This window comes from Gekko japonicus, unplaced genomic scaffold, assembly GCF_001447785.1.
Source record: "Gekko japonicus isolate JY-2015 unplaced genomic scaffold, Gekko_japonicus_V1.1 scaffold1496, whole genome shotgun sequence".
Classification (NCBI taxonomy): domain Eukaryota; kingdom Metazoa; phylum Chordata; class Lepidosauria; order Squamata; family Gekkonidae; genus Gekko; species Gekko japonicus.
The window spans coordinates 32472-45199 of NW_015172600.1; positions in this window are offsets into that span (position 1 = coordinate 32472).

Genomic DNA, 12728 nt, shown 5'->3' on the forward strand with positions numbered 1-12728 from the left:
GCATGGATGCAGGGGTGAAGAGCATTAGGTATGTCCGTGGGTCCATGCCAGGCTGGCACACTGCTTCAGGGCGAGGCTTCCCTCATCTGGGCACGTGTCTACAGACTGAGAGTTGGCACCATCATCAGGCTACCATACAGTTCAGTCCCTGGCATATTTATTATACAGTTCAGCTCACAGCCATAGTCCATAGCCTTATAAATGCTGCGCAAGGCTCTTACAGGGCAACACTCTGATGTGCAAAGCAATCCTATATAAGTATAGTTTGTTAAGTATATGAAGGTGACTTACAGTACAATACTAAAAACACTTTTCTCGGAGTAGGGTTGCCAGGTCCCCCCTGGCCACTGGCAGCAGATGGGGAGGGGTAGGCTTGCCAGATCCAAGTTGGGAAACTCATGGAGATTTGGAGATAGAGCCTGTGGAGGATAGGGACCTCAGTGGGGTACAATGCCATAAAGTCCAGCCTCCAAAGGATCCATGTTCTCCAGGGGAACTGCTTTCTCTAGTCTGGAGATGAGCTGTAATTCCAGGGTATCTCTAGGTTAAACCTTGAGGCTGGCATCCCTATCTGCAAGTAAGCACTTTTGGATGGGAGTCTGAGTAGGCCTTCTGAGGATTGATCAGTTTTACAATGTAGCAAAGCAGATACAGGGCTGGAATTAAAGCATGGCTAAGTCCCTGTTTAGCCATGATGTTCACTGGGTGGCCTTGGGCCAATAACTCTGCCTAATTTATCTCACAAGATAGTCGTGGGATAAAATGGGATAAGTCCCAAATGTACCCATCTTGAATTCTTTGGAGAAAGGAAAGGCCACAAACGTAATAAACAAAATATACTACAAAAGATTACCACTGGGAAACTTCTGTTCATTTGGATGGAGATATATAATATGTGTGTATTTCAAAGTCATTGTTTTCAGCTGTACATAAGTTTTAACTGTATATGAGTTTAAAGAGGAATAAAAAGTTTTAAAGATAAAGCTGTGCACGTAGGTTTGAGGGGATCAGTTTTTTCACATCTACGGCTATAGTCTATATTTGAGAAAAGGACTGGTCTGTATTCTCTGATCTCTTAAGGTCAGATCTAAAATGTTACAGTATCCAGCAACAGAAGGTGATGATGCAAATATGTTGCCATGGTTTGTAAAGTAAATGAGATAAGGTGGGTTTGTCAGGTCTCTAGAGGTTGGTTTGTGTGGGTGTTGCAAATGTCACACTGAAGACTTCTCTAAAAAATTCTACAAAAATTCCCTCTCTAAAGACATTAGCTCCCCCCCTCCACCCACCCAACCCTACATTAATTTGGAAGCTTTAATATTGTTATGAAAATGAATAATTCACTGCTGTAGCCTGGTAAAAGGTTAGGGACCCAATTTCTTCTTTTCTTCCAAATTGCTCTCTCACTTACAGCTCACCTCTCCCTAACCTCATCCTGTTGCTTGTACAGTGCACTTAAAAAGTCTTAAAATTACTAAATCCCTTTCTATGGCTGTTATCAGAGGACTTCCCTCACTAACAAAGCCATCTCAGAGCCATACCATATTTTTACTTGGCAATTGCTTTTGCTTTGCTGCACTGTTGAATTTGTTGTAGTAAACATTTTGCATGGTATAAATGACATGTTTTACTAAACATGGAATGAATATAAGCTAGAGAGCCAAATGTCTCCAGAATGGATTGCCTAACTTCTAAGGTTGTGTGCTTCCCATTCACACTTTACACGGTTATCATAGTAAACCCCATCAAAGTTGTAGCAAATGTGACTGTTATGCAAAGTGGTCCACAGACACCATCACTAAGTCTGAAAGATCAAGATGGGTAGTTCTGCTACTCTGTCTGTAGCTGTGGAAAAAACCAAGAGTCCAGTAGCACATACAAGACTAACAAAATTTGTTAGACTAACACTGAGACTAACAAAATTTGTGGCAGGGCTTGAACTTTCATGACTCACTGCTCACTTCTTCAGATGCAGCTAGATTATTGTCCTGATTATTGGGAAGTGGAGTGATTTCAGATGCTGAATGGTATTTGCAGCCAGTGACAATAGCAGGTGTGATTGGATTAGGTGTGATATGTGGAAGGGCAGTAGACATAGAGAAATCAGCATTGGTGGTTTCCAGTTTCGGTGCTTCTGATGGCGGGCGTGGTCCTCAGGCGCTCCCGAGGAAGTGGACCGTGTGTTCGTGGTAGGGAGAGGGCGCAATTGTCCGTGCTCCCCAGGAGCTCTGCGAATGAGCTCCTAACCATGGGGATTAAGTTCGCCTCTCCCCCCCCCCCAGCAGGCAGCCTGCGGATCGAGGTGTTCTGGTGCCCCGAAGGTCCCCCCACAGAGCTCCTGAATGGGACAAAGAGCAGCACACCAGAACAAGCGCTTGGTGATCCAGCGGAATTTTACGTTAAAGTGATCCCATCATTGAACTGTGAGTCAAAAGTCTAAGCGAAAACACCTGAAAACTAGCTGAAAGCCTCTCCTTTAGAAGCGGGGGGGGGGAAACTCTCCTCCAACAAGAAAACAAATGAACGTTTGGCAGCAAATCACAGGGGAGGCGGGCTAGAAAAACAAGGCGGACTGAAATAAAGGACATATAAGAACTTACCCGACTTTTTGAAGGTTTCTAGAGACTTTGATAACTTTAAAGAAAAGTAAACAATCTCAAACATGGCACCTCTTAAAAAGGAGGACAAGGACAAGCAGTCGAAACTGAGACCTCCTCCTGGAAGTGCCAGCCCAGCGAGTTCTGCCCCTAGACAGGACATAACTGCAGATCTCCAAAGGATGCTGACTGAGGCATTGCGACCCCTGCTGGAACAAGTCACGGCATTGCACCAAAAGCTGGATGCACAACAAACTCAACTTAATGAGACTGTGAAAAAAATGGAGAAATCCGAAGAAGAGCTTAAAGAAGTGGATGCCAACACTAAGAAGCAGAAAAAACAACTGCAGGTGATGGGAAAAAAGAGACTAGTTGATGAGTCTCACTTGTTGCAGCTGCAAATGGAAAGAGCAAGTTATGTTCTAAGATTTCAAGGAGTCCCCAAAGAGAAAGGGGAGGATCTAAAGCAGATGATATGTGATGCTATTGCCCCGGTAGCAGATATTAAAGCGGAAATATTACAAAGCGAAATAGATACGATCTATAGGTCGTATTCTGAATTTCCAAGAAGGAATACTCTGCCCGGGGAAGTGATGGTGAGATTCTCCAGAAGACAAGTGAGAGATCAAATCCTCAAAGCTACAAGTGGAACTACCTTGAAGATTAAGGACAAAGAAATTAAAATTATGAAAGACATTCCATATTAAATAAGAAAGAAAAGAAAGAAATACAGAGACTTGGTACTATTTCTACAGAAAAACAACATACCCTACAGATGGAATGTGCCTGAATGTATAATCTTCAAATTTAAGGACAAGAAAGAAAAAATTGAGACTGCAGAAAAGGCACTGGAGTTTTTGCAGCATCATAATCGTCCAGCAGGTGAAGAAGATAAAGAGAAAGATGACAGTACCAAGGAGAGTGACGAAGATGGAGAAGTGGCATCTTCTGACGAGGACAGATTCGAAACTTGGGGCTGCAGCCCCCCCAAAAGCTTATCAGTTGAGAAAGAAAAAGGATAGATGTTGAGTTGTTATTGTTTCTAGAAAGCCATATGAGTATTCTTATATTGTTCTTTATTAAGTCAAATGTGCAGGTGTTATATATCGTTTTGATTACAGGATGAAGACCATGATTGACCACATACAATGAACTTTAATCAAACTTGAAGCTAGAAGCTAATTTTATAAGCATTATGTATGATCACCATCTCTTGGGTTTTTAGTGGGTTTTCTTTACTTTTCCCCTTAAATTGTAGTCCCCTCCCTATTTTCGTTGTAGTTCTTAGAAAATGCAATTAAAAAATCCCCTACAGGGGGCACCAAAAAAAAGAGAAATCAGCATTGCTAATGAGGCAGGAAACATAGGTCTGAAAGAGTTTGGGCAAAGTTGATTTTTCTTTTTCCATGAGCAATGGATATAAAGTATATTCTTTATAAAGGCTGAAGAACAGAAGTAGATAGGAAAAGGGGTTGGAAAGTGGCATGGTACGGAGGGAAAGTGGCATGATATAGCCCGATCTCATCAGATCTCAAAAGCCAAGCAGGGTCAGTACCTGGAAGGGAGTCTACCAAGGAAGGCTCTGCAGAGGAAGGCAATGGAAACCCACCTCTGCTTCTCACTTGCCTTGAAAACCCCTTGCTGGCATTGCCATAGGTTGGCTGTGACTTGATGGCACTTTACACACACACAAAGGCCAAAAACAGAGGTAGACAGGAGAAAGTGAAGCTGTCCTGGGGTTACTTTGGGGAGGTCCCATTGGAACTCTCGGGATGTCTGCCTTTCTGTCTTTCAGAACCTGCCTTTGAAAATTTGGGGGTGGCCCAGACAGTTTGACATGTGTTTCCATTCCTCTGCAGAGTAGAAGAATAAACCCTGGTTGATGGATGTTCTGTGGACCTGTGTGTTTCAGGCCTTGTGGGGGAGGAGAGGTGAGAGTTGTGAACATGTTTCCCTTGCTTGTCTTGTGTGGCCAGGGTGCCCACCAAGCCATTGTGGAGTTACTTTGGGGAGGTCCTGTCAAAACTCTGGGGATGTCTGCCTTTCTGTCATCTAGAACCTGCCTTGTAGACTGGGTGGTGGTGTGTGTGAGAGAGAGCTTAGAGGGATTCTTGCTTTTCATTCAGTGTCTGGCTGTGGGGGAGTCTATCCAGGTGAAGTTTTCCTGTAAGTTTGGTGTTCCTGAGCCATTTCATAGACTCCTGGAACTGCAGCTGTGTTTTCCAGAGAGTCACTGGGGAGACCTTTTTGGGGGGGTCTGTAACTGGGACCCCAGAAATGTAATCCTTCCCCAACTTGGAGAGATTGTAGAGGAACAGGAGGCAGGGTGAGGTTCCCTGTGCGTCTGGTGTGTGTAGCTTGCAGGGGGTCCATTCTATACACTTTGCAGGGCCTGCAAGACGGAGCTCTTCTGCCAGGCCTTTGAGTAGGAGCCGCCCCCCCATTATACCACTACCATTAAGGTATCTCAAAGGATGCATCAACGAGGCCCAAGGAAGACGCTTCGGCCATCGTCACTGGACACGTACTTTTTGGGAGCACCATCTGTAACTGTGGAGTTACCATCTTGGATTTAGGACATCAGTTACGAATTGAGCGCAGTGGTTTTAATGTTGAATGTTTATTATGTTTTTATATGTTTTTATTCTGGCATGGCTGTGTCCTGCCCTTGTTAGTCGCCCTGAGCCCACCTGGGGAGGGCGGGATATAAATATGAACAATAAATAAATAAATTTTGAACCTGCACCTGACATTTTTCCCAAAAGCACTTTCCTGGGGACTCCTTCTTTGGAGGGCTTTAACTCAGACCCCATAAATCCAATCCTCACCATAATTGCTGGGCAGGTAGAAGAGAGTCAACCAAAAAACCCTGAGAGTTTGGTGTCTCTAGCATGCTGGGGGGTGGGGATTCTACCACAATATGAGCCTCATGAACTGAACCAGTTTGTTTGGCACCTAAAAGTTTATGGCAGTTCATGGTTCATAAACTGGGCACACTACAATGCACGAACCAAACCACATTTTCCCAGTTTGTGGCCATCCCTAGTTACTAGGGAAGGTATTTGTAGAATGGATGCTCAAACTCCTGTGGGTTGAGATTATGGGGTGAATATTCCACTGATCTATGGACTGATAGGGTCGGCTGATCAGCATGCCATTTGCTGAAATTCGTTGTTGGCGGGATGGCTGCAAACACCACTTATACACTTATACACTTTCAGGCCTTCATGTTCTCTCTTATATCCTGATGTCATTCCTGCACAGATGTAATTGCTTTCTCTGCACTCATGTTTAAATCTAACTTCCAAAATGAATTAGTTTTTAAAAAGATTCTACCTTTTGTTGTTCTTATTCGTGTATTCTGAATGTAGCTGGCCAGCATAGTTTTATTGCTTAGCTGTTTTGCAAAGGAGTGCAGCACAGTGATCATAGTTACGTATGAAATAAATTTGGAAGAACAAGGGAATGGGTTGAACATGGTCTCTGCAAGTAGAATGAAGCTGGGTCCTTCATCTAAGTGGAATGGCTTAAAGATAGACTGTGAGGCCAAAACACCCCTGGAAAGATCCCATGCTCCCAGCCACAATATTGTCTTCCTTGGTTGGAAGCAAGAGAGAGGACACTGATCCTCCAATAGGGTTGCCAAGTCCATCTTCCACCCCCAGCGGGGGACTTTGGGAGCGTTCCTGGAGGGGGCGGGGCATCCCCGACGTGATGACATCACGTTGGGGACGTCCGCGGCCCGCATGCACGCCGGATCTCCAGAAACGGCAGTTCCCTGCACTTAAAGGAGCCGGTGTTTCCCCTTTAAGAGCAGCTGCATTTCCCTTTTAAATGCACAAAGCTGGCATTTCCCTGCGAGCCTGATCTCCGCTGATCAGGCTTGGGAGGAAACATGGGTTCCACACACTTAAAGGGAGAGAGAGGGGTGGCTGTGGGGGGTGGTGCTTCCCCCGCTGGCCATCTGGCCGGCGGCGGGTAGAACCCCCTCAAAAATGAGGGACCCCTGGCAAATCAGGGGGTTTGGCAACCCTATCCTCCAATCAGTATACATACCACCAAGTTAGCCTTCTCTTTCAATTTTGTACTTTTCAGTTCTACACATAATACCAGATCTCAGCACTAATGAACTAATTCTGAGATCAGTTCACTAGATTTCTACCTTTGATTATGGTAAATTCACCTGGCAAACTCATTTGTGGAAAAGTGCAAGGCATCCCAATGGGATTCTGGGTGTGTTGGGGAAACGAGGAGGGGTACTGTCAGCATTACATCGCTTCCCAGGGAAACAAAGAAGTGATGTCAGTCTGCTCTAGGAATTGCTGGAAACTCTATGGTTTTACTGAAGAGTTTCTGCCAATTCCTAGGGCAGACTGACATCACTTTTGGGTTTTCTTCAGAAGTGGTATAACATTGCCAGCCTTCAGTAATTTTAAAAAACATTTTTCTTCCACTTCCACTGGCTGCCAGAGTGGCAGCGGGAAACAGGAGCTGGAGTGGGGGATGCGGGGAACTACAGCTACTCATATAGTTGTTTTGCGTGTGCATTACTGTTTGCTGTGAATAACTAAAGATCCATTAGTTTTCATCTAAGAACACATATTCAGATGTTTCTTATTCTAGAAATCAGACTCACTCAGCACTTCCAGTCCCCACGAGGATATGCAACTTTCCCCATGCTAATATACAGTGGCCATTCACATGGCAAGAGGAGACAATTACAGGACCAGAGTAGGCTAGGTAACCCACTTCTTGCTTCTAAGGGGAGTGCCCAAGGGAAAGGTTACCTGACATCTCCAGGGACAATTTTGAAGTCTCTAATATTGTGTTATGTACCCAGATCTAGAGTTCTAGATAATGCCTTATTGCCATACCCTGGACTTTTATTTATTTATTTATTAGATTTCTATACCGCCCTCCCAAAGGCTCAGGGCGGTTCACAGGCGGCCAAGCCGGACTCTAAAATACAATAAAAACACACAATAAAATACAATATTGAACCACAGTAAACGACCTAAAACACTACATCATCAGACAAGGTGGAGACGATCTTCCAACTTGGTGGCCATCCATTACCAGTACATGGTTCCCCCGCTAAGCTGTCAACTTCAGCCTGGGCATAGCTGTCCCACCTTCGTAGGGCAGCCGATGACATACTATCTCGTTGGTAGGATAGTAGCTTGTGTAAAAGTACAGAATAAATCTTCTGGAGAAGATTGCTGCTGTAGGTGGTGGTGATAGATGATCCTGGGGGGAAAAAATGAAATGATCATGTGTAAGAAAATATAATAAAATAGAGGAGAGGAGAAGGATGTAGGCCACTTTGGGCCCCCATCAGTGTTCCCTCTAAGCTGAGTTGGTGTGAGCCAGCTCACAGCTTTTTAGCCTCCGGCTCACACATTTTTGTCTTAGCTCAGGAAGGAGGGCTCCAGAGCAAACGAATTTATGCAGCAGCCAAATTGCTCGCTCACAACTTTAATGCCAGTAGCTCACAACATAGAATTTTTGCTCACAAGACTCCACAGCTTAGAGGGAGCATTGATCCCCATTGAAGAGAAAGGTGGGGTACAAAAAGAAATAAATTGATAGATGAAAGATAATGAAATCTTTGGTTCCCCTTAGGGCATTTTTAGTATTATGCCAACAGATTTCATCAGCAAGAGATGAACACAAGAGTTCACTTGTGATACTGGTGGCAACTCTAATACTTATACGTGAAGTACAATGTAGCATGATGTTTCTTTGAGGTCCTGATGTCTCATAACAATAAGCTTACATTTTTACTCAAAGATTTTAGGTGTAGATGCTTACATTAAACCTGGGTCTTAGACATTCTGTTGTTTGTATGATGCCAGCATATGTTGTGAAGTTACTCTGGGAGACTGCTGTGTATGCCTCAGGTTTTGTGTGTATGTGTGTAGACTGGTGCAATAAACCTCCAGGTTCTCTAAGTTGGGATCTGTGTCTGTGTGTGTCTGTGTGTGTCTGTCTGTCTGTGTGCATGTACTGAGAAGCTACAGATTTCTGGGGTTTTATCCTTCAGATGTCTTCACTCTTTTTTCTCTTTACCATTAAACTTTTCACGTTACAATAATAATAGCAAGGCAGGCACAGTACCTACTGTAAAGCTTGTGCCCCTGGCAGTTTATTAATGGAGCTTTCTCCACCTCAAATCTGTTGTCCATCTGTGGAAGGTCAGTCATTTTTTAAAACTAGAGAATCACACACAAATGCTGTGTTACATAAGAGCTGTTGCAGTAGATGTAAGCATGGCTGATATAATTCACAGAGGATCTTGCAGGGGTTTTTTTTTTTCTAAATTACTTAACACAGGATAAAGAGCTACTTGTAAAGAGGAACTAGATGGCATGTCACTTTATTTAACATGATGCCTACGGTTATAATTTTAGATCAGATTGGAACAGAAAGTAGAAAACAATCTAGTTCAATCTGTAGCCACAGATTTAGGATAAAAATATAAATGGATAGGAATGATTAGGACTCCTAATGGTCAGAAAGGGTCTCCGCATGGCCCTGATCCAAGTCCAGGTGGCCATAAATTGATCTTCCCTCATTCCAGCCATCTTGTCTCTTCTACTCCTTCACAAAACTTGCAACCTGAACTGCACATTCAAGGTTGGCGGATGTAACAAAACTGCCCAGTTTAAACCATGTCTTTCAATAGCAGAAGCTTATTTCCCCCATTTGTAATGCTTAGTTTTATTTTTTTTTCCAATATACCCCTCCTCCCCTTCCCATCCACAGTAGATTTACATTTCCTATGCAAGTGCAGGACTCATGAGACGGCACAAGACAATGCAACAACAGACAACATTCCTCAGGTTGGGGAGTATTTAACACCACCACCCCACTTCATTTTGTGGAGGTTTCACATTTTTTGCCAATCAGGGAGGATGCCCAGAACAATGCACTCTATCTCAATATGACCCCATTCTCTGGGTCTGTTGATCCACATCCCAATATAGATTATAAATCCCCTAACAGAAAGCTATCTTATCACTAAACAGAATCAAGTCACAATATTTCAAATGCCCATTTTGTTTTTGATTCTGTGGACTCTTTAAATGCAGTGCTATCAGTTTACACACACTATAAAAAGAAAAGCCCTCCACAGATTTTCTTGGTCTGCAACAGTGCGTCTAGTTATGCCTCCATGAGTACCACTGACTTCAGGAGGACTCTTTCATGTCTCTCTTGCAGCTAATAGCAAATATAAGGGAAGAATGTAAGTGTACAGCAGGGCGGACAAAGAAGTGGCCAAGCTAATGCTTCTCCTTCTCCGGTGGAGTTCTTTGCCTTTCCAACAAGAATACTCTCAGTCAGGGTTTACTGGGAGCTTTTTTCCTAATGCAGAAGTCTCCGGTTAAGTGTTTCTCCATCCAGTTCACAGGCACGGACACTGTATCCTCGATCCCTTTATCTAGCCCTCAATAGTAGTAAATAAAATTAATAAGTAAAGTAGTAGAGGAAGGAAACATTATATCAGAGGGAGAGGAATGCTGTTTTTGTTTCTCCGTTTCTCAACTATTAATTACCAAGAAACAACCTAGTTGCTTATTGAATCCTGTATGTCCATTCTCTTTTGTGGTCCCTCCTCATCCAAACATTGATTATAAGCTCCAAACATTGATTGTAAGTTCCTCAGGGCAGAGACCTGTCCTTTTATCTATGCTATTCTGTAAAGTGTCATTGCACTGTATGAACAACAATAACAATAATTCAGATAATCTCTTTCTTATGGTTTAACCAAATGACAGATGAATGAAACCACTGGCCTATATGCATTACATACCTCTAAATTCTGATTGAAAATTTGAAAGAACAAGCAGAGGACCCATGAGACTTCTGAAGGGGGGGGGGATCCCATCCTCCCCTCTGCTTGCTCACCAGGCCAGCCACTCACTGGCTACCTCACTCACCTGCAGTGCCACCACTGCTCCCTGTTTCTCTACACCCCTGACTCCTAGGGCAGGGGGATAGTTGCAGCTTCTTTTCCTCCTACCCTCCATTAATAAACTGCCAGGGTGGTGTAGGTGGAGCTAGTGTTGGCAGTGGAGAGAATAAGCAGTGGGGCTCCCCCACCCCCCACCCCCGCCCACAGAGAAAAGGCAGTGGCAGGACTGATATTAGCAGCCTCAGCAGCAGAGGGGGCAGTGGCAGGTCCCCTGACCACCTGTCTTGATTGCTGGCACACAGAGGCAGTTTCTAGGCATCAGAATTTGTAAAGCAGTTCCAGGGCCAGGCATCAAAATACAATTGTAGCAATCGCAATATAAGGACAGGCAAGAATGACATGATGCTGTGCTTTGAACACTTGAAGCCTGCACTATTTCATTTCCCCTGAATGTCAGGCTCATTGATGGGGGTGGCTCAGCAGGGTGGAGTATCACCCAAACTTTGGCTACTGGGTGGATTGGTCAGCAGTTGAATAATTTTGAAAACTGCAGGATTTTAAAACATATTTTAAAGCTCCTGTAGAGGATGACAAACTTCTAGACATTGATTATCTTGCCACAATTCCCATGATAACATAATCCTTGTATTGTGTTTTATGTTTAAACGACAGCTGAAGTTGAGAATGACAGTTGAAATCCTTCTTCTAAAAGGAAGGGAAAAGTTGAGGGAAAAGTTTTAAAATGTTGAGTTGCAGGACCGCAGCAAAAGCCCACTGATTACAGTTTGTAACTGTATGATGGTAATAAAATAAACTATTCCCATTGTTGATTTTTTTCAAACTAAAAAAATCTGTTTCCAGTAGAAAAACAGGGAGGAAAGCACTTATCCAGTCCCCTCAAAAATTGAATTAAAAATCTAGAATATGGATATCTTTAAAATTGTGCTATTTTGTGTCATAATAACATTATAATGGAATAACCGTTGTATTTGAATGTTATTTCAAATGGCCCTCTTTGTATTGTTACAGGCATGAGATTTAAAGCATCTCAGTACAATATTTATGCATCAAACAATGCAGTTGCTGCATAGCTCGGTTCCTAGGATAACTAGTTTGGGGAATCAAACAGGTGAGAAAGACCACTGTTATGGGATCAAGGATTTTGCTAAAAACATATTACATAGAATGGAGGTAAAAAACCTAGTTGCTAATAATTTATAAGAGGGGTTTTCTTGTATAAGAGGAATCCAAATAGCTTAGGCCTAACCTCTTCTGGGCCACTGAGTGCCATTTTCTTCTTCATGATAAAGACCCACATAGGACAGAACTAGCTCAAACTTGCAGGAGGTAAGATAGGAGTCTAGGGATTGGTAGGGGGTTGGCCTGGCCTGCTGAGGGGAGTAATGATTTCTGCTTGCTATTGTGGTGGAGGACAGGTGTGAATTACTGGGCTTGTTTATTCACCTGCAGGGTTCTTAAATTTCTAATCTATGCTATAGGAACTTAACACGTTGTGACTGAAACTGAAGGGAGCAAGGAGGTAACAAAAAGATTTGGGAGGTGTGCCTGCTGCCTCTTGCTATCTCTTGTCATCCGTATCCAGTTCCCAAGACATTTTTTGGTAAGAAAAGACACCACTCTGAATTTTATTCTCAGTATTATTAAGACCTCTACTTGGTAACCTTGTACACCCTAAAGGTAAAGGTTCCCTTGCTCGAAAGCCAGTCGAATCCGACTCTAGGGTAGCGGTGCTCATCTCCGTTTCAAAGCCGAAGAGCCAGACCTGTCCGAAGACGTTTCCGTGGTCATGTGGCCGGCATGACTAAACACCGAGGTTCACGGAACGCTGCTACCTTCCCACTGAAGTGGTACCTATTTATCTACTTGCAATTTCTTGCTTTTGAACTGCTAGGTTGGCAGGAGCTGGAACTAGAGACGGGAGCTCACTCCGTCATGCAGCACACTCGGGTCTCGAACTGCTGAACTACTGACCTTGTACAGCCTGCAGTTCAGCGTCTTAACCACTTGAGCCACCGCAGCTCCTTGTACACCCTAGAAAATACCAGAAAGCAAAGGAGGTTGTATCAGCTGTCTTTCTATGTGAGGTGCTTTCACTAAGTTATGGTATCATGTATATAAGGTTGCCAAGTCTATCTTCGCCGGAAGTGACGGGAGGACGCCAGGCACGCTGGGGGCGGGGCCACGGCCATACAAGG